At 46.9% G+C, this 24,997-nt stretch overlaps 1 protein-coding gene across 2 annotated transcripts in view; it reads right to left on the minus strand.

Moving 5' to 3' along the window:
* stxbp6 (syntaxin binding protein 6 (amisyn)) overlaps nucleotides 1–4,387 on the minus strand; it is a 354,356-nt gene extending 349,969 nt beyond the window's left edge. For both annotated transcript variants that reach the window (XM_038786189.1, XM_038786182.1), the window contains exon 1: nucleotides 4,140–4,387. The gene's annotated coding sequence lies outside the window, so the exon portion shown is untranslated. The remainder of the gene's footprint in view (nucleotides 1–4,139) is intronic.
* Nucleotides 4,388–24,997: the final 20,610 nt, after the last annotated feature.

Raw genomic sequence — 24,997 nt, forward strand, 5'->3', positions numbered from 1 at the left:
GTAAACAAAGCATTCGAAGTTAGAGACAATTGCAGTAACAAGATTTAAAGTGGGACAGCAGCCTTCAAAGGTAAAACAAATGTTGGATACCATTTGAAGACAGACTGAGAATCACGAGTTAAAGCAATTGTGAGCAGTTTGCACAGTAGTCACGACAAAGAAATCCTAAAGGGGTTTGTGTGAAATCTTGGATTAGATTTGCTGTTATGTGCAGCGGAAGCTTTGTTAAAAAATTTAATTTGGAAAACCTGGCCTGGATTTCAGAATGCAAACACCAAGGGAGAGCATTATAATGAAGAGAGAAGATTTTAAAGCTTGTTTTTGAGAGTGGTGTTTGGAAACTCTCAGGTGACAACCATAGCGGGTGGAGGGGATGCTGAGGCGATATCCACAGTCACTTGGGGTTCACTGTGGAGAGTGTATTTGCCTACTTGTGCATTTAAAAGGGACTTTGTGTTAATGAGACCATTGTAAATTAAGATGTACTTGCAATCCATGTTAACCCTAAAACCTGTGTAATTGTTTAGTTACGGGGGAGTAAAGTATTCCATTATAATCCAATTTTTTCAATAAATTTAGAGTATCCATTTCTTTTTGTTTTCCAATCAATGGCCAATTTAGTGTGGCCAATCTACCTAACCTGCACATCTTTGGGTTGTGGGCAAGACCTATGCAAACATGGGGAGAATGTGCACACTCCACACTGACAGTGACCCGGAGCTGGGATCGAACCCGGGTCCTCAGCTCTGTGAGGCAGCAGTGCTAACTACTGCGCCACCGTGCCGCCCCCAATTTAATCATGTTTAATAAATGTTCTTTTCTTGTTGTTAAAACTAATTAGCATTCCCATGATTCTGCTCCTCCATGCTTTATTTTAAAAAAAGTAAAAGTTACAGTCTACTGAATCAGGGTTCCATTCTGGAATATTCACGTCCAGTTATAACATTAACTGGATTGTAACATAGTAGCTTTGATTACGATGAAAAGAGTCTTCCAGACGCGAAATGTTAGCTTCCTTCTCTCTCCACAGATGCTGTCAGACCCGAGATTGTCCAGTATTTTCCGTCTTGTTTCAGATTCCATCAACAGCAGTAATTTGCTTTTATGCACAAGTATCTGGAGTGGCAAGAACCTTGCTTTCTTTTTGGGAAAAGAAAATCAAAGAATATCTAGCTGTAATCCCACAATCCAATAAAATGAAAGTGAAATTTGACTTGGCAGAAGAAAGGAAAATGGAGTCACCATAACCCAGTGGCATGTTAAATGGGCTCCATTTGGTTTCAAAACTCCCATATGGCTGTCCCCTAGAAAAGGTTAAAATGAATGAAAATAGAAGAACATTGAAATAACCACTTGCATTCTTATTCCCCAAATGTTATAGCTGACTTTACAAATTACTCCCAATTCTGCTTCATGTCAGATTTGACAGTACATTGTGAAGAAAATTAGAAAGAAGTTCCAAAGTTAAAATTGCTCCGAGAGTCCTTTTAGATACCTTTCGTAAGTAATTTAATACACATGAAAAATGGAAGATTTTTAATGCATATGTTATGGCTATTGAAATAGACTTCTGACAAATATATACTTGGATAGATCTGGTTAGGATACTGGAAAAAAAATCATCTTGCATTTCCAGCTTGCTGAACAAAAGATGACAATCACGATCACTGTACCAAATTGGAAGAAGTAATTTTTGTTCTAGAGCACATTAATTGATTTTTTTCTGCAAAGACTAACATTGGAGGTTTCTCCAGGGGTCTTCATCAAGTGGCTATCCCAAGCCCATGAAGACTTTTATTCTTGCCTGTTAACTATTTTATGTTGGATGAAAAAGTTAGCACAACTCCAATACTAATACTTGCATCACAATATATTATAATGGTATATACACCACATCAAACTGCACAAGTACAACTGATATTTGCCATACATGAGGCAAGAGTGGGCAGATAAAGAAATTGTTGCACACTATGATTGCTAAGATTATTTCCATCTAGGAAATAGAGCATAGAATCCCTACACTGCAGAAGGGGGCCATTCAGCCTATCGAGTCTACAACTACACTCTGAAAGAGAACCCCACCCAGACCCCCACCCTATCCTCGTAACCCCACCTAACCTGCATATTTTACAATAATAATCTTTATTGTCACAAGTAGACTTACATTAACACTGCAATGAAGTTACTGTGAAAGCCTCCAGTCGCCACATTCCAGTGGCGTTAGGGTACACCGAGGGAGAATTCAGAATTTATCTGATGGCATGTATTTCGGGACTTCTGGGACAAAACCAGAGCACCCGGAAGAAACCCACGCAGAGACAGGGAGAACGTGTAGACTCCAAGCCAGGAATCGAACCTGGGACCCTGGCGCTGTGAAGCCATAGTGTCAACCACTATGCTAACATGCTGCCCATTGGACACTAAGGGACAATTTATCATAACCAATCCACCCAACCTGCACATCCCCAGACCGCGAAACTGAAGCATCCAGAGGAAACCCACGCAGACAAGAACACACAAACTCCACACAGACAGCCACCCAAGGTCGGAACCGAACCCAATCCACAGCGCCGCAAGACAGCAGTGCCAACCACCACGCCACCCCATTTAGTGGTTGATAGCGCTATATTTAAAGCAGGGTGATCAACTGTCCTGTGTTTTAAGACATTGTCCCTTCGTTTGACTGTTTGCCTTATGTTGAGGATGCTTATGTTGAGGATGGCCTGTGGGGAGACTGAGTCTGGGAGTCTCCCCTGGCCTTCACCTCATTGTTCGTGGAATATTCCATATACCAGGTGAAAAATGGTCAATTAACCAATCTGGTATAACAAGTCAGTCCTCGTACTTTGAAAGGCTGCACAAAATGTATACAAGCACAAGGCGTCACACTTTACTGGAATGTCCATTTGTCTTATAGACAAGATGCTACAGTCACTGAGCAACGACTTTCAAATCACTGGTACAGTTTGATACAGGCATCCAAATTAGCAATTTAATTTAAATGTGTGCTTCTGGCAAAAGATCAAGTTTTCAACTGCTCCTCTCAAAACAATTAATCACAACAAAAAAGTGAGCAGTGTGAGGGAAGCCAGGTTTCTGATATGCTGCACCAGGAACCAAAGCAAAGGGGAAAAAAAGGTGGTTTAAATCTCAAAAGCCCTCCAGCATATTACGGCCAAGTTTAAATGTTTATAATAGTTCAAAAGAAGTTTAGATAGACTGATTCAAACAATTCTGTAGCACACCGCCAGCCTTGCAACCACTAAACTATTTACGACGAGCACATTTCACTACCAAATCAATGTAACGTCCTTTTTGTTGACAATCTACTTCAACCTTTAACAACAAGCAGTTCATTCAACTCCCTCAAACTGTGGACACATCTCAGAGGAGTTGATAAGTGCACAGAACAAAAAGGCTCACAGCCGGGCGAGAAGGGAAGGCTGCTTGTCGAGTTGGCGTTATTGCAATTTAGAATTGATAATCATGTGAATGCACAAGTCAAAAATATATTACACAGAAACCCATGTAGATCTAAAAACGATGGCGTGTGGCGGTGCATGTTCTCCGAACAGTTCGATCTTTACTGCAGGGCGGAGGAAAGCTGCAAATATAAATTTCACGATTAATGCTACCAGAGGTGTTCGCCCGGCTTTTGGTTTGAGCCGAGATGGTGATTAGATTGCTTGGGGTGAAGTTGTGAGAGTTGCGGTTGATGCTGTGCTTTGCACATGGATAGTGAGTGAGTGTGCTCTGGTGCAGGAGAATCCTCGGCAGGTCGCTCTCCTCGGGCATGGATGAAGCCAAAAAGGCAACTTACCCCGAGAGATATTTAAACGGGGAGGGGGCCTGAAAGATGGAGACCCACCCCACCCCACCCAGCCCAGTGTAAACACACTGCTCCAACTTCAATTGGAAATTAATTCCTCAAGCAGCTCACTGGCGGGATATTTACTGCGCTCGAGTCCTTCTCTCTTACAAATAAATCCTGGACCTTTTTGTTAATGACAGTTTGTTCACCCCGTCCAATTGTTGCTGCTCCAAAGCGGAGGGCGCCTGAGATGACTGGGAAATGTCCGCTTGGCAGCACAGAGCCACTTGTTTAGATTTTCAGAGAGGAGCGCTCGGCTCTCACTTACCCAAGCTCGCAACAAGACCCAAGTTTCTCCGTCTTGCTGAGGTGACGAAGCGGCCACCCGGCGAGCAGCCCCCTCCTCTTCCCCCACCTCACACGGCGGGGTGGGTGCACAGTCCTCACAACATCACCAACTCATTGATAACACTCCAGATAGAAGTGCGAACTTTAATCACACGCGAGTGACTCCCCCTCAAGCTGAGCTGGCATCAGCTGCCCGTCTCTGTGCGTGAGGCTTCCAACTGTTACCGGCCCCGCCCCCCTCCCCGCCGGCCCCGCCCCCCTCCCCGCCGGCCCCGCCCCCCTCCCCGCCGGCCCCGCCCCCCTCCCCGCCGGCCCCGCCCCCCTCCCCGCCGGCCCCGCCCCCTCCCCGCCGGCCCCACCCCCCTCCCCCCCCCCGCCGGCCCCGCCCCCCCTCCCCGCCGACCCCGCCCCCCCTCCCCGCCGACCCCGCCCCCCCTCCCCGCCGACCCCGCCCCCCCCTCCCCGCCGACCCCGCCCCCCCTCCCCGCCCCCCTCCCCGCCGACCCCGCCCCCCCTCCCCGCCGACCCCGCCCCCCCTCCCCGCCGACCCCGCCACCTCCCCGCCGACCCCGCCTCCCCTCCCCGCCGACCCCGCCTCCTCCCGACTCCGCCTCCTCCCCCGCCGATCCCTCCTCCCTACCCGCCGGTCCCTCCTCCCTAGCCGCCGGTCCCGCCTCCTCCCTTCCCCACCCCCTCCTCGGCCCCGCCCCCCCTCCCCGCCGGCCCCGCCCCCCTCCCGACTCCGCCTCCTCCCCCGCCGGTCCCTCCTCCCTGCCCGCCGGTCCCGCCTCCTCCCTTCCCCATCACCCCCTCCCTTCCTTCCTCCCTCCCTGCCCCACCCCCTCCTCGGCCCCGCCCCCCTCCCCGCCGGCCCCGCCTCCTCCCTTCCCCACCTCCTCCCTTCCCCACCTCCGCCGGCTCCGCCCCCTCCCTCACTGCATTGGCGCCCCACTGCTCGCGCCCACGTGTCCTTTGCCCGCCCACCCACTGTTGATTGGCCTCTTCCACCCCGGGCCTTCGCCAATTGGTCATTTCCACACGCAGCCGCCGCTGATTGGTTCCTTCCGCCAGGTCTCCGCTGATTGGCTGTCTCCGCCTCTTTGCCGCCACTCAATCGTTGTCCCGCCCTTTGGATCTCTGCGCTGTAAATCAGGTTACCACCCACAACCCTGTAACTGTGTCAGATTGCTGGCTGCATCCACCTTTTTATAGTTCAAGAAACAAAGTTAACTTTTTTAAATGCAAGGGTTTATTTATGTGTTAAATAAAACATTCCAAATGACTGATGCTGCAAAGCAACTTTGATCCAGAGAGGGTTAGTTTCATACCAGGAGCAACTTACACCTTTGGACACGTAATCAAACCCAACAGCCTGAGGACATTCTCGTGTTCTGGGCAGAGGAATGATATCGACATTAGGTTGGAATGTGCTGCTGAAGGCTTACTGAACCAGGACTTGGTCAACAGGAAGCAATTCCTACGAGTCCTCACTCACTAGCGCTTAATATTCCAAAAGGTGCACAGCGAGACCTCTGTGATCAGCATCCTGAAGGAAGAAGATGGCTCTGTAAAGTCATCGCAGACTGACAATCTGAGGATCAGTAAATACTTTTATGCCGGACTGTGTGATCTGAAGCCAACAGATAGCACGGTTTCCCAGAGCTTCCTGTCGTCTATCACGGAGGTCTTAGGCGACAGCGAGCGGGAAAATCTGGACAAACCGATAACTCTGGATGAGCTGAAAAAGGCCATCAAGTCCTTTGAGACAAGTAAAACTCCCGGAAGCGACGGCTTACAGGCTGAGTTGTATTCAACTCTGTGGGACTGGATGGGCCCAGACCTGTTGGAAGTGTACGAGAGTATGCTTCTGGATGGCAGCATGTCAGAATCCATGAGGAAAGGCATCATCACCCTCATCTACAAGCAGAAGGGGGAAAGGGAAGAAATTAAAAATTGGCGACCTATTTTACTGTTGAATGTGGATTATAAAATTCTAGCCAAGGTCATCGCCAATCGGGTCAAGTCTGCTCTGGAGTCAGTGATCCACCCTGACCAGACCTGTGCTGTACCCGGCAGGAAGATCTCTGATAGCCTCACGCTACTCAGGGATACGATCGCCTACGTGCAGGACAGGAGGGTGGACACCTGCCACATCAGCCTCGATCAGAAGGCTTTTGACAGAATATCGCACACCTACATGATGGATGTGCTCTCCAAAATGGGGTTTGGGGAGGGAATTCGCAATTGGATCAAACTGACCTACACAAACATCTATAGCGCAGTCTCAATCAATGGGTGGGAATCAGAAAAGTTCCAGATTAAATCTGAAGTCAGGCAGGGCTGACCTCTCCTCGGCCCTGTTTGTGTGCTGCATAGAACTTTTTGCTGAGTCCATCAGGAAGGATCCGTGTATAAGAGGAGTGACGATCCCAGGCAGCGGATGCGCGCAAGTCAAGGCCTCCCTGTACATGGACGACGTCCCTATCTTCTGCTCAGATCCCGTGCCTGTATGCAGGCTCTTGAATGCCTGCGACCAGTTTGAACTGGCTTCGGTAGCCAAGGTAAACCGCGGCAAGAGCAAGGCCATGTTCTTTGGGAACTGGGCCGACCGGTCCTTGTCCCCTTCACCGTCAGGTCAGGTTATCTGAAGATGCTGGGGATATGGTTCGGAGCGGCTGGTGCGTGCACCAAACATTGGGAGGTGCGCTTCGCCAAGGTAAGACAGACACTGGGCATGTGGGAGCAACGCTCTCTCTCCATGGCGGGCAAAACCCTGGTCATCAGGTGTGAGGTACACTCGGTGTTACCGTACGTAGCGCAGGTCTGGCCCATTACCCGACCCTACGCCGCAGCAGTCACCCGGGCCATCTTCAAATTCATTTAGAGATCCAAGATGGATCGTGTCCGAAGGGACACCATGTACAAATCTCTGGATGAGGGAGGGAGAAATGTACCCAATGTCTCCCTCATCCTGATGGCCACCTTTGTGTGCAGCTGCATCAAGCTGTGCGTGGACCTCCAGTATGCAAACACCAAGTGTCACTACATACTGAGGTTCTACCTGTCCCCGGTGTTATGAAGGATGGGCCTGGCCTCATTGCCGCGGAACGTTCCAAGTAGTTGGGCTGTGCCATATCACCTGTCCATCGTGGAATTTTTTATTTTAAGAAAAGCACATTTGACCACAAGGCAATGAAGCAGTGGTCAGCACGTAATTTCCTCGAGGCCCTCAGGGAAAAGGAGACTGTGGAGGATGTTGAATGGTTCCCTGAGCAGACTGTCAGAGTCATCTGGCAGAACGCCACATCACCAGAACCGTCAAACAAGCACCAAGACTTAGCTTGGCTAGTGGTGAGAAAGGCCCTCCCCGTCAGATTCTTCATGTACACCCGAAGTCTCAGCACCGTCGCACGCTGCCCTCGGTGTGGCTGCGGGGCAGATGAGATGGTCGCCCACCTCCTTGTGGAATGTGCCTTTGCAAAGACGGGTCTGGAGAGAGATGCAGTGGTATTTGTCCAGGTTCATCCCGAGCAGCTCTATGACACAGGATTCTGTGCTCTACGGACTGTTTCCGGGGACACAGACCGAGACAAGCATCAACTGCTGCTGGAAGGTCATCAACTCGGTGAAAGACACTCTTTGGTCTGCCCGAAACTTGCTGATCTTCCAGTGCAAAGAATTGTCCTCGACCGAGTGTTGCAGACTGCCACATTCCAAGGTCCAGGAAAACGTGCTGAGGGGCGCACTCAAGCTTGGGGCAGCTGCCGCCAAGGCGCATTGAGGAAAGACCACTGTGTAAGGTCTTCCAACAAATGTCCACCGAGGGGCTGGTAACAGTGTAAAACCCCTCTATGTCATTAGCATTCCAATGTACAAAGGCATTGAAAGAAAAATGACAATGTCAATATTTATGAAAGAATTGTAAAGTAAACAGGGAAACGTGTGGAATGTCATCCCAATTGAATGTAAGAAAGCCAAGTGAATATGCGACTTTGATGGAAATGTACAGTCAAAATTTGAAATGTTCTGTAATGTTTATTAGAGATTTTATGAATAAAGTATATTTTTTGAAAAAAAATTATTAGTGCAACAGTTTGGTATCCAGATTCAGATGGGATTCAAGTTCATCAGCTTTTTTAAGTGGATTAGTGAAGAGCAGGACGTTCTTGTTCTTCTTGTGTTCTTCTCAATATTTATTCATTAGCTAACACCACAAAAGAGCAAGAATTGGTAACCTCCCTCCTTGCCTTTTGTGGACATTGCTGTAATAATAATAATAATCTTTATTATCACAAATAGGCTTACATTAACACGGCAATGAAGTTACTGTGAAAAGCCGCTAGTCGCCACACTCTGGCGCCTGTTCGGGTTCACAGAGGGAAAATTCAGAATGTCCAATTCACCTACCAGCACGTCTTTTGGGACTTGTGGGAGGAAACCGGAGCACCCGGAGGAAACCCACACAAACAGTGACCCAAGCCGGTAATTGAGCCTGGGACCCTGGAGCTGTGAAGCAACAGTGCTACTCATTGTGCTACCGTGCCGCCCATATTGGGCGCACCTCACAAAGACGAGGATAAGCCGACTCTTTGAGAGGATAGAGGATATTTGTGAACATTGTGGGAGGGGCCCCGCAAATCACGTTCATATGTTTTGGTCCTATCCTAAGCTGGAGGGGTATTGGGGGGAAGTCTTCAGGGTAACCTAAAAGGTGGTGCATATGAAACTTGAACCGGGTCTCCTGGAAGCCACATTCGGGGTATTGAAAACTCATATAGTTTCACAAGATAAGTGGCAGGTCAAAAGATTGGATAGTATATAAAAATAGTATGTAATAAATGTTAGTAAGGAGGGAAAAAATTGAATACAAGAGAAAGCTAGCTAGAAATATAAAGACGACAGTAATAATTTCTATAGATATTTTAAAAAGAAGACAATTGACAAAGTTAGTGTTGCCTATAGAAAGTGAGTCTGGTGAATTAATAATAGAAAATAGGGAGTGGGCAGATGAATTGAACAGATATTTTGCATCAGTGTTCACTATAGGAGATACAAGTAACATCCCAGAAATAGGTTTAAAATGGAAATTGGAAGGGAGGAAGGAACACATGAAAGTTACAAAGATTTGGCACATTATTGGAACTGTGGGCCAACAAGTCCTCGGGTCCTGATGGATTTCATGGTAGGGTCTTAAAAGAAGTGACGAGACAGATTGTAGATGTTTTAATTTTAATTTCCAAAATTACCTAGATTTGGGAAAGGGTCCATCAGGCTGGAAAATAGTGAATGTAACTATTTCATTCAAAAGGGAGGGAGGCAGAAAGCACGCCAGTGAGCTTAACATCTGTCAGAGGGAAAATGTTAGAAGCTATTATTAAAGGTGAATTAGGTAGTTGATCTTTTCTCTACACCCTAGTTATGACTGTAACATTACATTCTATAGTCTCTCCTTCCTTCCCTATGTACGCTATGCGTTGTCTGTATAGCATACAAGAAACAATACTTTTCACTGTATACTAATACATGTGACAATAATAAATCAAATCAGAAAGATAAATTCAAGATAGTCTGGCCGAGGCAACTTGGTTTTGTTAAAGGGGAATCATGTTTAACTAATTTATTGGAGTTCTTTGAAGCAGTCACATGCGCTGTGGATAAAGAAGAACCAGTGGATGTACTGTACATAGATTTTGAGAAGAGATTTGATAAAGTGCAACATCAAAGGTTATAGCGGAAACTTAAAGCTCATGATATAAGAGGTAACATATTGACATGAATAGCAGATTGGCTGGCTAACAGGAAAGTGAGAGTAGGCATGATTGGGTCATTTTCTTTTTGTCCAGATTTAATAAGTATACCACAGGGGTCAATGCTGAAGCCTCAACTCTTTACAATTTATATAAATGGTTTGGATGAAGGGAATGAAGATATGGTTACTAGTTTTGCTGATGTCACAAAGATAGGTAGGAACGTAAGTTGTGAAGAAGACATAAGAAGGCTAAAAAAAGGATTTTGATAGGTTAGGTGAGTGGACAAAGATCTGGCAAATCAGTATAGTGTGGGAAAATATGAAATTGTCTATTTTGACAGGAAGAATAAAAATAAATATTGGACGTGATCCAATGGCTATGCTGCACCAGAAAAGCAGCTCGCTGCGGTGCAGCATGGCCGTTGGAAGCCAGGAGATCCCGCTCCTGGGATCTACCTGCCCTGCAATGCCTCACGAGATTCATTGCAATCTCACAAGACATTGCGATGTGAATCCCGCCCACAATGGGCGGGATCACTTTTCAGCAAATCTGCATGTTAGAGCGAGGCAGTAAAAATGGCGTCCCGATCTCTCGCTATAATGGAGAGTTCCAGCAAGCGGAGCACTGCACTGTACAAAACGGGGCTATGCGCGGCCTTGGCCACGTGTTCCCCATTCAGGCCCCTTATGCAATACGAGTCATGTCGAAAAGCCATGTGTTTCTCGGCACTTTGAGTGCCAGGAAACATGCAGCTAAACACGCTCGCTAGGGGACTTTGTTCCCTTTTGGGAGGATCTTACCCATAATATCTAAGTGATGAGAGATTGTAGAACTTTGAGATATAAAGGGATCTGAGTGTTGCAGTGCATGAACCGCAAAAGGTTAGTATTCAGACACAGCAAATAATTAGCAAAGTTAATAGAATGTTATCATTTATTGCAGGGGAATTGAATACAAGAGTAGAGAAATTATGCTTCAGCTATACAATGCATCAGGGTGTACAGGGTGCAGTGTCGGTCTCCTTATTTAAGGAAGGATATAAATGCATTGGAAGCAAATCAGAGGTGGTTTACTGGACTAATACCTGGAATGAATGGGTTGTCTTATGAGGTAAGGCTGGATAGGCTAGGCTTGTTTCCACTGGAGCTTAGAAGAGTCAGAGGCAATTTGTTTGAAACATATAACATCCTGAGGGGGTTTGACAGGGTATGTGGAAAGGATGTTTCCTTTTGTAGGAAAATCTATAACTAGGGGTCACTGGTTAAAATAAGTGGTCGCCTAGTTAAGACAGAGATGAGGAACAACACTTTCTCTCAAAGGGTTGTGAGTCTTCGGAACTCTCTTCCTCAACAGGCAGTGGATGTAGTCTATGAATATTTTTAAGGCAGAGATAGCTAGATTCTTGATTAGCAAGGGGTTGAAAGGTTATTAGGAGTAGACAGGAATGTGGGATTGCGGTTAACATCAGATCAGCCATGATCTTATTGAATAGCAGAGCAGACTCGTAGAACCAAATGGCCTAGTCCTGCTTCTAATTCGTATGTTCGTATGTATGAACTATATGTGTTACTCTAGCTATGGCCTAACTACTGTTTTATACAGTTCCAGCATAACCTCCAAACTCTTCTATGCCTCAATCAATAAAGGAAATCATCCCATATACCTTCTTTGCCACCTTATCTACCTGTCCTATCACATTCAGGACTATGTGGACACACCCTTCAAAGTACCTCTGTTTCTCTACACTTCTCAATGTTCTGCATATTTTGAAATCCCTTAACTTGTTTTCCATCCCCAAATCAAAAGGCAATTTTGAGATGGGAATCGTAGAAGTGTAAGAGGACACAATAATAGGGACGGATGACAGCATATTGGGATTTAAGCATAAGGACAAGAGTTTGAGAGGCTGAGGCCAATGCCGGTCAATGAGAACAAAGAAAAAAAGAACAAAGGACAATAACCACAGAACATATCCACCCAAATACATCCCCTAACCCCATGTGATTTAATCTTTTGCACCAACCTGCCATGAAGGATCTTATCAAATGCTTCACTCAAGTCCATGTAGACAACATCCACAGCCCTTCCCTCGTCAATCATTTTTGTCACCTCCTAAAAAAACTCAATTAAATTAGTGAGACAAGACCTCCCTCATGTTGTCTGTCGCTAATAAGACCATTCACTTCCAAATATGCATAGGTCCGGGCCGGGATTCTCTAAGCACACGTCGGGTCGGAGAAGCGCCAGTGACACCGGAAATTCCTGCCACGCCGCTCTGATGCCAGGACGTGTTTCTCCGGTGACTGGAGAATCGGCGGCAGTTGCGCACATGTAGTCGACGCGGCCCCAGTCGGGGGCCTTTGAAAACAGCCCACAAGGCGATTCTCTGCGGTCGATCGGCCGGATTCCCGCTGAGTCCCACCGGCGTGGTTCAAACCTGGTACCACCCGGCTGGAGCTCGGATCCACGGTCGCGGTGGCCCTCCTGGTGGGGGGTTGGGGTGATCAGAACGGCCAGACCCGTGATCGGAGCTACTGATCGGCGGGCACGCGCGATCTGGAGGGGGCCTACCTCCTTCTGCGTGGGGCCCGCAGTATTGCTACACCATGTTGCGTGCCGCCGGCGTGGAAATGACCACTATGCGCATGTGCGGACTCGTGCCGGCAGTGCACTCCGGCGCCATGCTGGCCCCCTATGGCTTACTGAATCGCTGGGCCAAGAGGCCCATTGACGCCGGCGTGAAACACTCCGTTGTTTACGCCGGTGTCAACACTTGGCCGGGATTTTGGAGAATTTTTTCCAACAAATTCACTATCACTGACGTCAAGCTCAGTGGCCTATAATTAGCCTATCCTTGCTACCCTTCTTAAATAACGGTACAGCATTGGCTATCCTCCAATCCTCTGGGATCTCACCTATGGCCAATGAGGTCACAAAGATTTATGTTGGAGGCCCAGCGATTTCATCTTTCATCAACAGTGTGATAAATGGGTGTGATGTAATGTGGGATAGGATATGAACAGCAGATCTTTTGATAGGTTGACGTTTACAAAGAGTGGATACTGGGGGTCCATGCAGTAAAGTATTGTAATAATTGAGTCTGGCATTGATATTAAAAAGTAAATGCAGGTTTCAGGAGCAGCTGGGTAGTGGGGAGCAATGCTATCTTTGTGATAACGGGAATATGAGCTCAAAAACTCATCTTGGCACTGAAAACGATGCAGTGGTTGTGAACAGTCTCATCAGCCTGAGACATTGGTGGAAAGGCTGGCGAAACTGCGCCAGGATTGAAGGCAGTGAATTTGTCCTTCCCAGTACTTTTAAAAAAAAATTATTTTTATTGAAGTTTTCAAGTATTTTACAGTATTTGCATCAAAACAAAAGGAAAGGAGAAAAAGCCTCAGCTTTCAATGCAAAACAGGTATAGCACATAATAAAAGTCATTACCAACATAGGAACCAATAAGACAAAATGAATTGAAGAAGATATGCTCCTCCCATGAATACAGGATTTATCTGCAGAGAGCAAGATGCAGGCAACAACACGGGGTTGCATCATACCCCAGCTTTGAACAAAAATAATAAAGTGATAAAAAACCCAGAGGACCCAGAGCTGAGGAAGATGATATTGATACCCACAACACAATCCAATTCCCTTCCAGCCATCGTGTAGCTGTAAGACAATAAGAGTACCACACGGTTAAGGAAATCTCAGACTTCAACCTCAAACCACGGGCATCCCATGGAAAATGTAGAAAAGATTACAAAGTAGGAACAAACGGCAAGCAAGATCCTAGCTACCAAACTCCACCCACTTGGTCTCAAGTCAAAGGTAAGAACAAATCACCCAACCAATGAACAAAGCAGATACAAAACCAAGAAGGTTGCTGACTGATCCCAGCCAGAAAGGAAGAACCCTGCAATGATTGCACTGGTTCCTCATTGGGTTGTATATTGTTCCTCACATTATTCCAAACAAACATATACCATGAAGAACCAGTGTTTCAAGTTATCATTCGGGGTTTTTGAGACACTCTCAAAGGTAACATCTATGGGGTTCTTAACACTTTTCTAATTCTCTGGGTACATGGGTTCAAGCCCCACTGTGGCAGCTGGTGAAATTGAAATTCAATTAATAACATTGAATAGAATTGAAAACTAGTCTTCGTAATGATGACCGTGAAACTATGAAATTGACAAAGGAATGTATTTTTCAGCCTGGGCTAATCGACTGGTTTGACTGGGAAAGTTCCTGTGGAGTTAATGTGCTTGGCAGACTGTAGAAATAATTTGTTTTTCAGTTTGGGGAGATTAGATCATTGCTGCTTGGAGCCAAGGAATGCACTGAGAGATTTTGAAAAGCTTTAGAGAGTCATTTTAAAAGCTTTAGAGAGGCAGTTTTTGGAGAAAGCTTTGGTGAGAGGAGTTGAATTCTGACCTGCCTGATGCTGAGTCCACAATTCTCCCACAGTAAGATAGATTAAGAGCTATATGTTTGTTTTCTTCTTGTTTAATGGGGAATTGAGTAGTAATGTTTAATGCATAATTGTAAGCTGTTCTTTTCAGTGTGAAGTTAAAAAAAATAAAATTGAATCCACAATAAAGTTTTGTTTTAAAAATACCAAATCCCTATTTCTTCATGCAATCACTCCTAGAGAGAATATTCTTTCCGCAGAGTCTTATAAATAAACTAAAATATTGGGGTTTCGGTCCAGTATTCTAGCCATTGTTGGGGTCTGGTCTGGGATCGAAATATAAGTGATTTCTGCAAATCATTGACATCAATATTCAGTTGTCTGATGGTGTGCTAAAAATATTTATCCACTTATTGGGATTTTCCTTTTGCTTGTGATTGCTGCCCCAGCCATTTTCATCTTTGACCTAACATTAGCGAACGCCCTAGAACAATCTACTCTGAAAAAACATTGCCCAACTGCCTGACACCTGCTTTGGTAGATCTGTTGCTATATGACCGTTTGCAATGAATTTTTACCGTATTTTTTTATTGTAGTATAGATGAGAATGAATTTGTGGCGTTCTTTAGCAGTAGAGCCATACAATCTATGCAATCATTATGGTCCTAAGCAGATCTAGTATATTTATTTATTGTAACTATAAAATAAAGTACACAACAATCTTATTAACATTTTAAAAAGGCAGAGCAAATCTGAATTACTTTATTTTCATTTAGCAATATTCCAACAGAATTACAATTTGTTTATTTGCCTCAAAACTACTTGGTTTCAGACCTGACTTGTTGTTTTTTTCAAATCTAAATAATAATTTTTCACATCTCTAAAAATGATAGAATGCTGCATAAAGCAAAATAAATATGTCATTGGCCCTTTCCTCATCTGAGAATAATATAGTATTTTGCCTGATTATTTTAATAAATAAGTGAATTATCTCTGGATAAACCAATGCCAATATATGTCATAAGCACTGCTTTTGATAATAGCTATCCTGTCTAAACTGTGTTTGAAATTCTGTTGGGGTTTCAACATGTTCAGTGTCCATTTCCTATCAACACACTGTATTCTAGCCAGACTCTCAATCAAGGTAGAACAAACTCTGATCTCATGTACTTGATCTTAACATTCTTGTTCAGCTCACTTTTCGAATAGAACAGGTCCTTCTTCTGCTGCATACTCATCTCCCTCCCCGTTCCCCCATCCACAAAGCTGAATCCTGAACAAATATTTATCATGATTTCATGTTTTTTCATTGTACTTCTAGCCCTTCCACATAATGAGATAAGGTAGTTGCTCTGCCCAGGTGCTGAATATAAGCAAAGAATAGATGTCCCCAGAGCTTAACAGCCACCAGGTAAGGCATAGAATTACAAATTAAATTGAACCCATTGCAGAGGCAGATGCTGACTGCGTTAACATTAATTTCTTTCTTAACCCTTTCTTAAATGTAATGAATCTGATTGTCTTTCGTTTACTTCTTAAAAAGTTGAAAAATAAACAATGTTCAGCCAATCAAGGGTGGTGGGGGGGGGGGGGGGTGTGGGGGGTGAGGTTGTGGTGGGGGGAGGGAATTCCGCCCCCCCCCCCCCCCCCCCCCCCACAGATGCTGGTGGCATCGAGATTCATGCCCCCCATCAGTGGGTGGAGGTAAATGAGTCATTTGAATCTATTTGCAACATATTAACAGGCTTGATACTGGATTCTCCAGACCTCCATGATCCCCCACCTATATCAAAGAACCCCCATAACAGAGAACCTCGCCCCCATAAGAGAGACCCCTCCCCCCCCCGCCTTTGTCTGGAAGCTAAAGAGCAGTCCAGGCAGAAAAAGTGAAAATATCACTGCTTTTTCACTCACCTGGCCCTTACACCTGCTGCCTCAATGTCGCGAAAGCAGCAGTTGTAAGCCAAAACCACATCGCAAGGGCAGCATGGTGATGTAGTGGTTAGCTCTGCTACCTCACAGCGCTGAGGTCCCAGGTTCGATCCTGGCTCTGAGTCACTGTGCGTGTGAAGTTTGCACATTCGCCCCGTGTTTGTGTGGGTTTCGCCCCCACAATCCAAAGATGTGCAGGTTAGATAGATTGGCCACACTAAATTGCCCTTTAATTGGAAAAAATGAATTGGGTATTCTAAATTTAAAAAAAAACACATCACAAGGCTTTAAATCTCCTCAGATCCTTTGATCTGCAAGACTTCTATTCGCTTCAAAGAGAAATAGCTTTTAGTAGGCTGCAATTGACAGCTTCCAGACAGTCAGATGACAGGGTTGTTTATTTTCATTTCCCTGCATGCTTAGATGCATCTCACATAGGCTGCTTTGAACCTATCCGCAACATTTATAAATATCTCGGAGTTAAGTGCTTTCACTTCCCCTTTTTCTCAGTAGAAACCACTTAACTACTTTTGAGTGGTCAAGAGCTGTCAACAATAGCAACTTAGATGCTGAAGGGGGTGGGAGGTTCTCTTCACTTACCTCCAAGTGCTGTGGGGGTCCTTCATGGGAGGTTGGGATGGGGGGGGGGGGGGGTGGGGTGCTCTGGCTTGGCAGGAAGGGCTGAGGTCTATCCCTGGATGAAGTCATGAGGCAAGTCTTCCCTCTTTAGCTATGAAAATTATTGAACAGTATTTCAACATGTCAAGTTGTTGGAATGCTTTGATGTCTCTTCCAGCATGTCAATATCAATGATCTATCAGACCAAGGTGAACATTTTCCCTTTGAAGTGCTTTTTTCACAGTCACTTTTATTCCCCTTTAACTTTTCTAAGCCTGTGGGCATGCTGAGAAGCCTTAAAAGCTTTGAATTGCTTTGCTTATATTCAATTTCATTGTCCATTACCTTTTACAATCCCTTTGATTGACAGGTCCAGGGTATTTCAAAGGTGGGATTGCTTTGTTTGCTTCTATTGCTTTTGATGGTCCATTAACTCTGAGATGCTTCCCTTGTGTGCAGGTGCTTTTTCCAACCAGCAATTTTAAAGAGACTGTTCCTTGTTCGAAAGAGCTTCCGAGAAAGACCAGATGCTCTGACTGAGTGCTGCCCCTACATTTGAACCTGCCAGTGATTAGAGGGGAGGGGCCTGGCCAGAAAATGGGCGGGGGAATGAACATTGCCAGCGATTGGTGGGAGGGCTTGCCAGAGATTCGGGAGGTAGGGGAGGAGGGGGCAGCTTGCCAATGATTTCAGGAGGGATGTAGTCTTATTAAGGGCACCCTAATCTCTCAGCAAGTTTAGGTTCCGCACCTAAGAGTTTCAAAGTGCAGTCAAATCACACTTCAGCAGCGCTGCCAGTGCCAAACACTCCAGTGTTCCCGCTGGGGGGAACATTTAGAATTGATTCTGGTTAATCAGGCCACCGAACATGGCCCCACTCTTTCTGTTAATAAAAATAAAGTTCGAAGATATCTGAAAGTTATATCAAACAATGGGCCGATTCTCTGACCCCGCTCGCACTAGCACAAATTACGTTATGGCCGGAGACTCTTCCAAAAGGGCCGTAATGTAATTTTAGTGGGGGGGAGGGGGAAGGGCACAAGTGGGGGACCTGAGAGGAGACCCTGAAAGAGGGGGAGTGTTTGGGGACTCTAATACGGAGTGTCGCTCACTGTGGGGGAGGGGCCTGACGAGAGCAATTTAGGGGGGGGCTATTTGCTGGGACTGGGATGGGGGGGCGGTTATGTAGGTTTGTCATAAGATTAGGATGCCCTCTGAGGAGCCGGTCTTGCTATTGTCTTTAGGTTCTGGACACCTCATACACAGCGCAAATCATCCCAACCTCCAAAAGAATATCCAAGTATGGGTGGGTTGTGATCTGGATCATGCTGACTGACTGGGGACCAAATGCTTTAGAAGAATTGCACCCCAATGATTCACTATATGTGTGATGATATGCATCTGCACAGTTTTGTATGTAGTGATCTATCAATGTATATAGTTAGTGATACGATCTCCAACCAGCAGGTCGCAATAGAGATCTACCATGTTACTCGGCCTATCCAGCAGTTGATAGTAAGTCGCATTAGAGGACAGCTACACGAGATGTTGCTCCAGGAAAATTCTTTGAATTCAATCATTAGTTACCATTTGTATTATAGTTTGTTAGTTATACATAGAATTTACAGTGTAGAAGGAGGCCATTCGGCCCATCGACTCTGCACCGGCTCTTGGAAAGAGCACCCTACCCCCTACCCAAGGTCGACACCTCCACCCTATCCCCATAACCCAGTAACCCCACCCAACACTAAGGGAAATTCTGGACACTAAGGGCAATTTATCATGGCCAATCCACCTAACCCGCACATCTTTGGACTGTGGGAGGAAACCGGAGCACCCGGAGGATACCCACGCATACACGGGGAGGATGTGCAGACTCCGCACAGACAGTGACCCAAGCCGGAATCGAACCTGGGACCCTGGAGCTGTGAAGCGATTGTGCTATCCACAATGCTACCGTGTTACCTTTCCATATCTTCATTTTGTTAATAAGGTAGCTTACTAATCAAAGAACTGGAACTAAAGAACTAGATGTTCTGTGTAGATCTTTACCATGACCATGACACAGAACGTAACAATATGCTCAGTTCTGATTCATTTGTGTGTGATATTTTATGTTATTATTCCTTAAAAAGATCCCTGCTGTTTAATCAAATATCAGAAAATAATCTCCTGTAAATTTCTACTCCCAGTAGTAATTGGAGCTATGAATCACTTGCATAGTTTTAATCAATGAGACTATATGCAGAATTTGTTTACAGTTTGTGTACTGTTGCTCGTTCTGGGTGAGTGTGCTTTACACTCAATTTGGCTCTGTTTTATTCCTTAGCTCTAGAGTCGCCAGGTATCATTATGATACCACCACAAGATTCAAGCTCAAGTTCAGACCAATGACTCAATACACCAGTTAGTAAGTTCAAAGAAAACACGTTTATTATTACACAGTTATTTACTACTCATGCATATAACACTAAAAGACTAGGCTATTCCTACCCCTAACAGGCCAATACTTATTTGGAATAAGGGAACTGCCGGATCAGGGAACAATGGTCTCTTGCTTTGTCCTGGATCCGCAGGCTTCCAGTTGGTGTGGACTAAAGGGGTCAGGAGTGTCTACTCTCGTAGCGTGCGTTGTATGACACTTACTTGATGGCAGCTGCCGACCAGGCCTCTCCTTCTCAAGGTTCTTCTGCTGCAAAGGTGTTCTGCTGGGAGGGCCGGCTGGTCAAGAAGAAAGAATCAGTCCTGGGACCTGACTTTTATAGGTCCCAGGGGCTTCGCGCCCTTCTAGGCGGACCCTCTATAAACTTGCAATCGATTGGGTCTCTTCCCAATCGATTGATTTGAATTTCCCCAATAACGGGGCCGTTCCTCGATCACTGGGCGGTTCTTTCCACCTTATTTGTGTCCTTTGTGTCAGACTCCACTGGCGCCGGGATGTCTGACATTCTATAGAATGTTTCAATCTCTTCTAATTGTTGTGTCCATTGTGCCTGGGAATCACCGGGAATTGCTCACTTAATATGCGCAGCTCATTAGTTACAATGCTGTCTGGTTTCTTTAGCAGCCAGAATACATAGGGGATTCTGCAAACTGCTTGTCTCTTTGCAACTGTCCATTTTTCCCTGTAACCTTTGCGTTCTTCCATTTTGTGTGAGAAAGTGGCCAACCCAGGTGGCTACACTCCCTCCTTGTGATCCTAACGCAAAAGCGTGAAGGATCTCCCAAGTACAGTGTCTTCGTTCCCTGACCTCAGCGAGTTCCATGGCCTCTGCACTTTCCTCAACTATGCAGAAAATTGTTACCTACAATCTCTATTTGGCGCTATGTCATAGGGGACATGCATTATCAAAATCACAACGGGAACATCTAACTCACCTTAAATAAACTACACTCACTTATATTTCATCATTATATCTTCCTATCAGTACATATTAGAACAATATTCAGTATACACTTCTCTGACTCGGCAGTCGAGCTCAGAGATACATAATCATTCGAAACACATTCCTTTATTTACATGGCATTGCAACAACGAAAAGAAAATCCTTTATTTACATTTTAAGGGGTTCGGGGCACTGATGGAAACCGAAGATAGGGGATCTCATCCTATATACCGTCGAGGTACGAGAGCGGTATGCTCTCCTTCTCATTTCCTCATCCTAAAAGTCTGTACTATGATGCAGATAATCGCCAGTGCCAAAAGCGATTCTACGACATATGACAAGGAATACCAAGTTAGACATCTGGTACACCAGGTCGGGGTACTGTTGCTGTTTACTGGGCTTGGAGTGGACTGTGTCTGGGAAACATTAACGACCGGGGTCATAGGGGAAAGGGGGTTCGCGTACGTGCTCAAAAATGTACATATGACAGTGAAAAATACAGTAGGCGCTGTCATCTTCCTTCTCTCTTCTCTTCCTGTTCTCTTTTCATGCGTTGATCTTGCTCTGATCCTGCTTTGGTCCCTCCTTCGAACGTCCGAAAGCTATGGGATCAAGCATAGTGTCTGTTAGTGTTCTGCTTAATACCTCGAATGATAGTATATCTGTCCTCTTGTGCCAATTTCCCCTTTATGAATGGTCAAGTCACTCCCTGTGACTCCCCTCATTTTTTAAAAATCAAAACGAATTTAGGACCAGGCATATACTCAAATACTCTACCACTGCGAGCCGTCTCGCAGGCTTTGCAATTTACCATCCCAATGTTCCTGGATGTAAATAGCATGTGGAATGGCAACCAAAGGGCTACGTAAAACAAAGGAAACAAAACCAATCTTTTTAGAAATAAGACTTTCGAATGAGTTGCGTATGGGCCGCAACGGGTAAGATTTGGATGGAATCCCCGGGTAGGGCGTGCTGTGCTGTACCTGAGCTTAGTTGACCAGTGGGGTGGTCCTCAGACAGGGCAGGTCCTCAATGCCATTTCTCCACTGCCTGAGCAACCTGAAACGAACGGGCAAGACTGTAGTCATCATGGGGGTTGCCTCTTCTGTCCTCCAAACAGAAGAGCAGTTATGAAATGGGGTCCGGGCAAGCTCTCAGCTGTCCTAGCTGACCAGCAAGCCTGGCAAGTTCTCTTAGGTATCTGCGGACAAACTGTGCATGTGGCCGCAGAGCTACTGTTGCTGGAAAATAAACAAAACACAAACAAACAAACATGCAACAAACATACTGCAGGTTCCATCAGAAAAGGACACCGTTTATCTCTCAAGCGGTTCCTCTTTTCACATCATCTGGCCACCTCAATCATTATCTTCTGCGAACAGGGTCGCAAAGGGGTTGCCGTGTCGGGAGTCAGACTGAAAGTCATCCTCTTCTCCCGGATCCCATACCCTTGTATGGATCAGGCATGCTATGAGTGAGTTGTGTCATAGTTGGGCGGTGGGTCAGGGTGTGGGTATGGTGTTTTAATGTAAGTGATCTCCAAATCACTGGAGTCGGGGTTGTAATTGGTGTGTGTGGGGTCTGTTGTATCAGGGCAGTAGAGAGGCGTGCTGTGGCTGTCATCAAAGTCACAGTCTCTGTCTCTGCTGTGGCAGCTTGTGGGCGTTTCGGGGCGTGGCCTGAAGTCAATGGGTGGAGTCGAGGTCGAGTCCGATGAGGAACCGGTCTGTGAGGGGGAGGGTGGAAATGCGTCTCTTGTGGGCGGGGCGTGGTGTTCTGCTGCGTCTAGCAGGACATGGTGTGTGTGGTTGGACTGTGTTCCATATGCCTTTAACTGGTTGATATGGAACCAGGCAGTCTTCCCGCCAGTCTTTATATATTGAAGGGCTGACTTTGTCCGCAATTGAGTAAGGACCTACCTGAAAATTTTGGGGCCAAAAATGTGCTGGGATTATAAACTGACAACATTACCTGTTGTCCAACCTGAAACTCTGTGGAAATGAAAATGTACTGTTCTATCGATTTAACTGCAGCTGTTAACTGAGCCGATCTTACATTTTCCACTAATTGCTTTACTGCCGTCTCGTGTGTGAGGGCCGTCACTTCTGGGCTGGTCATGTTGTGATGATCGGAATACCTTGCCTCTTTAAGAGGCTTGTGATGATCGGAATACATTGCCCCTTTAAGAGGCTTGGAACCCTGGGGGACTCCACCTCTGGCTATGCCCCCTGGGAAACAGTACTTAAGATGAGACTTCATTTTGCGAGCACACTTCTCATGGAGGCTGCCATTGTTCACTGCTTATTAAAGCCTTTGATTACTGACCCAACTTTCGTGTCGTAATTGAGAGTGCCTCAATTTAATAAGCAGTGCACATCAAGATGGACAGCGGTCTGAAACCAGAGAAACTCAACCTGGATGGCAGGACACCTGAAGCCTCGGAAATCTTTAAACATTGGCTTCGGTGTTTTGAGGATTATCTGGACTCCTCACCGTCTGATGTCGACAGCGCTCGCAAGCTGCGCTTCTTACATGGCCGGGTGAGCCACCGAATCTCCGCCATGATTGAAACCGCTACGACCTATGAGGCGGCGATCGAAATATTGAAGAAGCGCTTCATAAAGACTACCAATGAGGTACATGCCAGGCATTTGCTCTCGACCTGCAGCCAGCGCTCCGGGGACACGCTGGACGAGTTCGTGGAAAGACTCACCGCGCTCGCGAGGAACTGCGACCACAAAGCAGTGACGGCTGAAGAACACAGGGACTTACACATCAGCGATGCCCTTGTGTCTGGCATCAGGTCATCGTACATCCGGCAGCGGCTCCTAGAAGATGGGGCGAAGGATCTCCAAGGCACGGTAACGCTCGGCTTTTCTCTCGAAACGGCCCACCGTAACCTCCGTACATACTCCGCGGACCTTACGAATCCCTCTCGATCCCCTCCAGACTCGGCCACGCTACAGGCCTGTGCCACGCATTGATCCACTCACTCCGGGGGCTCCCCATGCTATTTCTGTGGGCAAGGCCAGCACCCACGTCAGCGTTGTCCGGCCCGATCCGCGACCTGCACGACTGCGGGAAGAAAGGGCACCTCGCGAAAGTCTGCCTGGCTGGGCCCAAAGGCCACAAACAAAAGTCTCACCGGGCCCAGAAATCAAGCTCCCGGCCTCACAGACCCCGCAACGCGGCTGCACTGCGGCCAGACACGCCCACTTCTGATGCGTCATCGACCTCGTGCGAGTCTTGAGAGCGGCCATCTTGGCGGCGGCCATCTTGGAAACCCGACACGTGCGACCGGCGGCGGCGGCCATCTTGTGACTCCGGGCGGCCATTTTGTGAGTCCGACTCTGACGGCCCGCACCTAGGAACGATCACGCTTGATCAATCACGGCCGAAACACCTGTGAAACTCGATGATGCGGGTGCGAATCAACGGCCAAGACACTCCCTGCCTGTTCGACTCCGGGAGCACGGAGAGCTTTATCCACCCAGACACGGTAAGGCGCTGCTCCCTGCGCACCCATCCCGCCTCCCAAACTATCGCCCTCGCCTCAGGGTCCCATTTGGTTCAAATCACGGGGTATTGTGTCGCTGACCTCACAATTCAAGGCGCGAAATACTCCCGTTTTAAACTGTACATTTTTCCTCAACTCTGCGCCCCCCTGCTGCTCGGCCTCGACTTTCAGTGCAGCCACCGGAGCCTGACACTGAAGTTCGGCGGACCCCTGCCCCCACTCACAGTCTGCAGCCTGGCGACACTCAAAGTTGCGCCACCCTGCCTCTTCGCGAACCTCACTCCCGACTGTAAGCCCATCGCCACCAAGAGTCGCCGGTACAGTACCCAAGACTTGACTTTCATCAAGTCGGAGGTTCAGCGGCTACTAAAAGAGGGGGTCATAGAGGCCAGCAACAGCCGTTGGAGTGCCCAGGTATTAGTAGTCCGCTCCGGGGAAAAGCAACGCATGGTTGTGGATTATAGCCAGACAATAAACCGCTTCACACAACTCGATGCGTACCCACTTCCCCGCATAGCTGAAATGGTGACCCAAATTGCCCAGTATAGGGTATTCTCCACGGTTGATCTCAAATCGGCCTACCACCAACTCCCTATTCGCTCAGAGGACCGCCCCTACACGGCTTTTGAAGCAGCCGGTCGGCTGTTTCACTTCCTCAGGGTACCCTTTGGTGTTACAAAGGGAGTCTCCGTTTTCCAGAGGGCGATGGATCAAATGGTGGACCAGGACGGCTTACGGGCGACCTTCCCGTACTTGGACAACGTCACCATCTGCGGCCATGACCAGCAGGACCACGACGCAAACCTGAGGAAGTTCCTCCAGACTGCCCGGGCCCTCAACCTCACCTACAACAAAGAGAAATGCGTGTTCCACACAACCCGGCTCGCCATCCTCGGCTACGTCGTGGAGAACGGGGTCCTAGGCCCGGACCCCGACCGCATGCGTCCCCTTAAGGAACTCCCCCTCCCCCGTAGCCTCAAGGCACTCAAACGGTGCTTGGGGCTTTTCTCCTATTACGCCCAGTGGGTCCCCAGATATGGGGACAAAGCCCAGCCACTCATTAAGACCACGGTTTTTCCTCTGACGGATGAGGCCCAGTCGGCTTTCAACCGTATCAAGGCCTGCATCATCAAGGCCGCCATGCACGCGGTGGACGAAGCCATCCCCTTTCAAATAGAAAGCGACGCATCAGACGTCGCCCTGGCTGCTACCCTCAACCAA

The sequence above is a fragment of the Scyliorhinus canicula genome, chromosome 2 (assembly GCF_902713615.1).
Source record: "Scyliorhinus canicula chromosome 2, sScyCan1.1, whole genome shotgun sequence".
Classification (NCBI taxonomy): domain Eukaryota; kingdom Metazoa; phylum Chordata; class Chondrichthyes; order Carcharhiniformes; family Scyliorhinidae; genus Scyliorhinus; species Scyliorhinus canicula.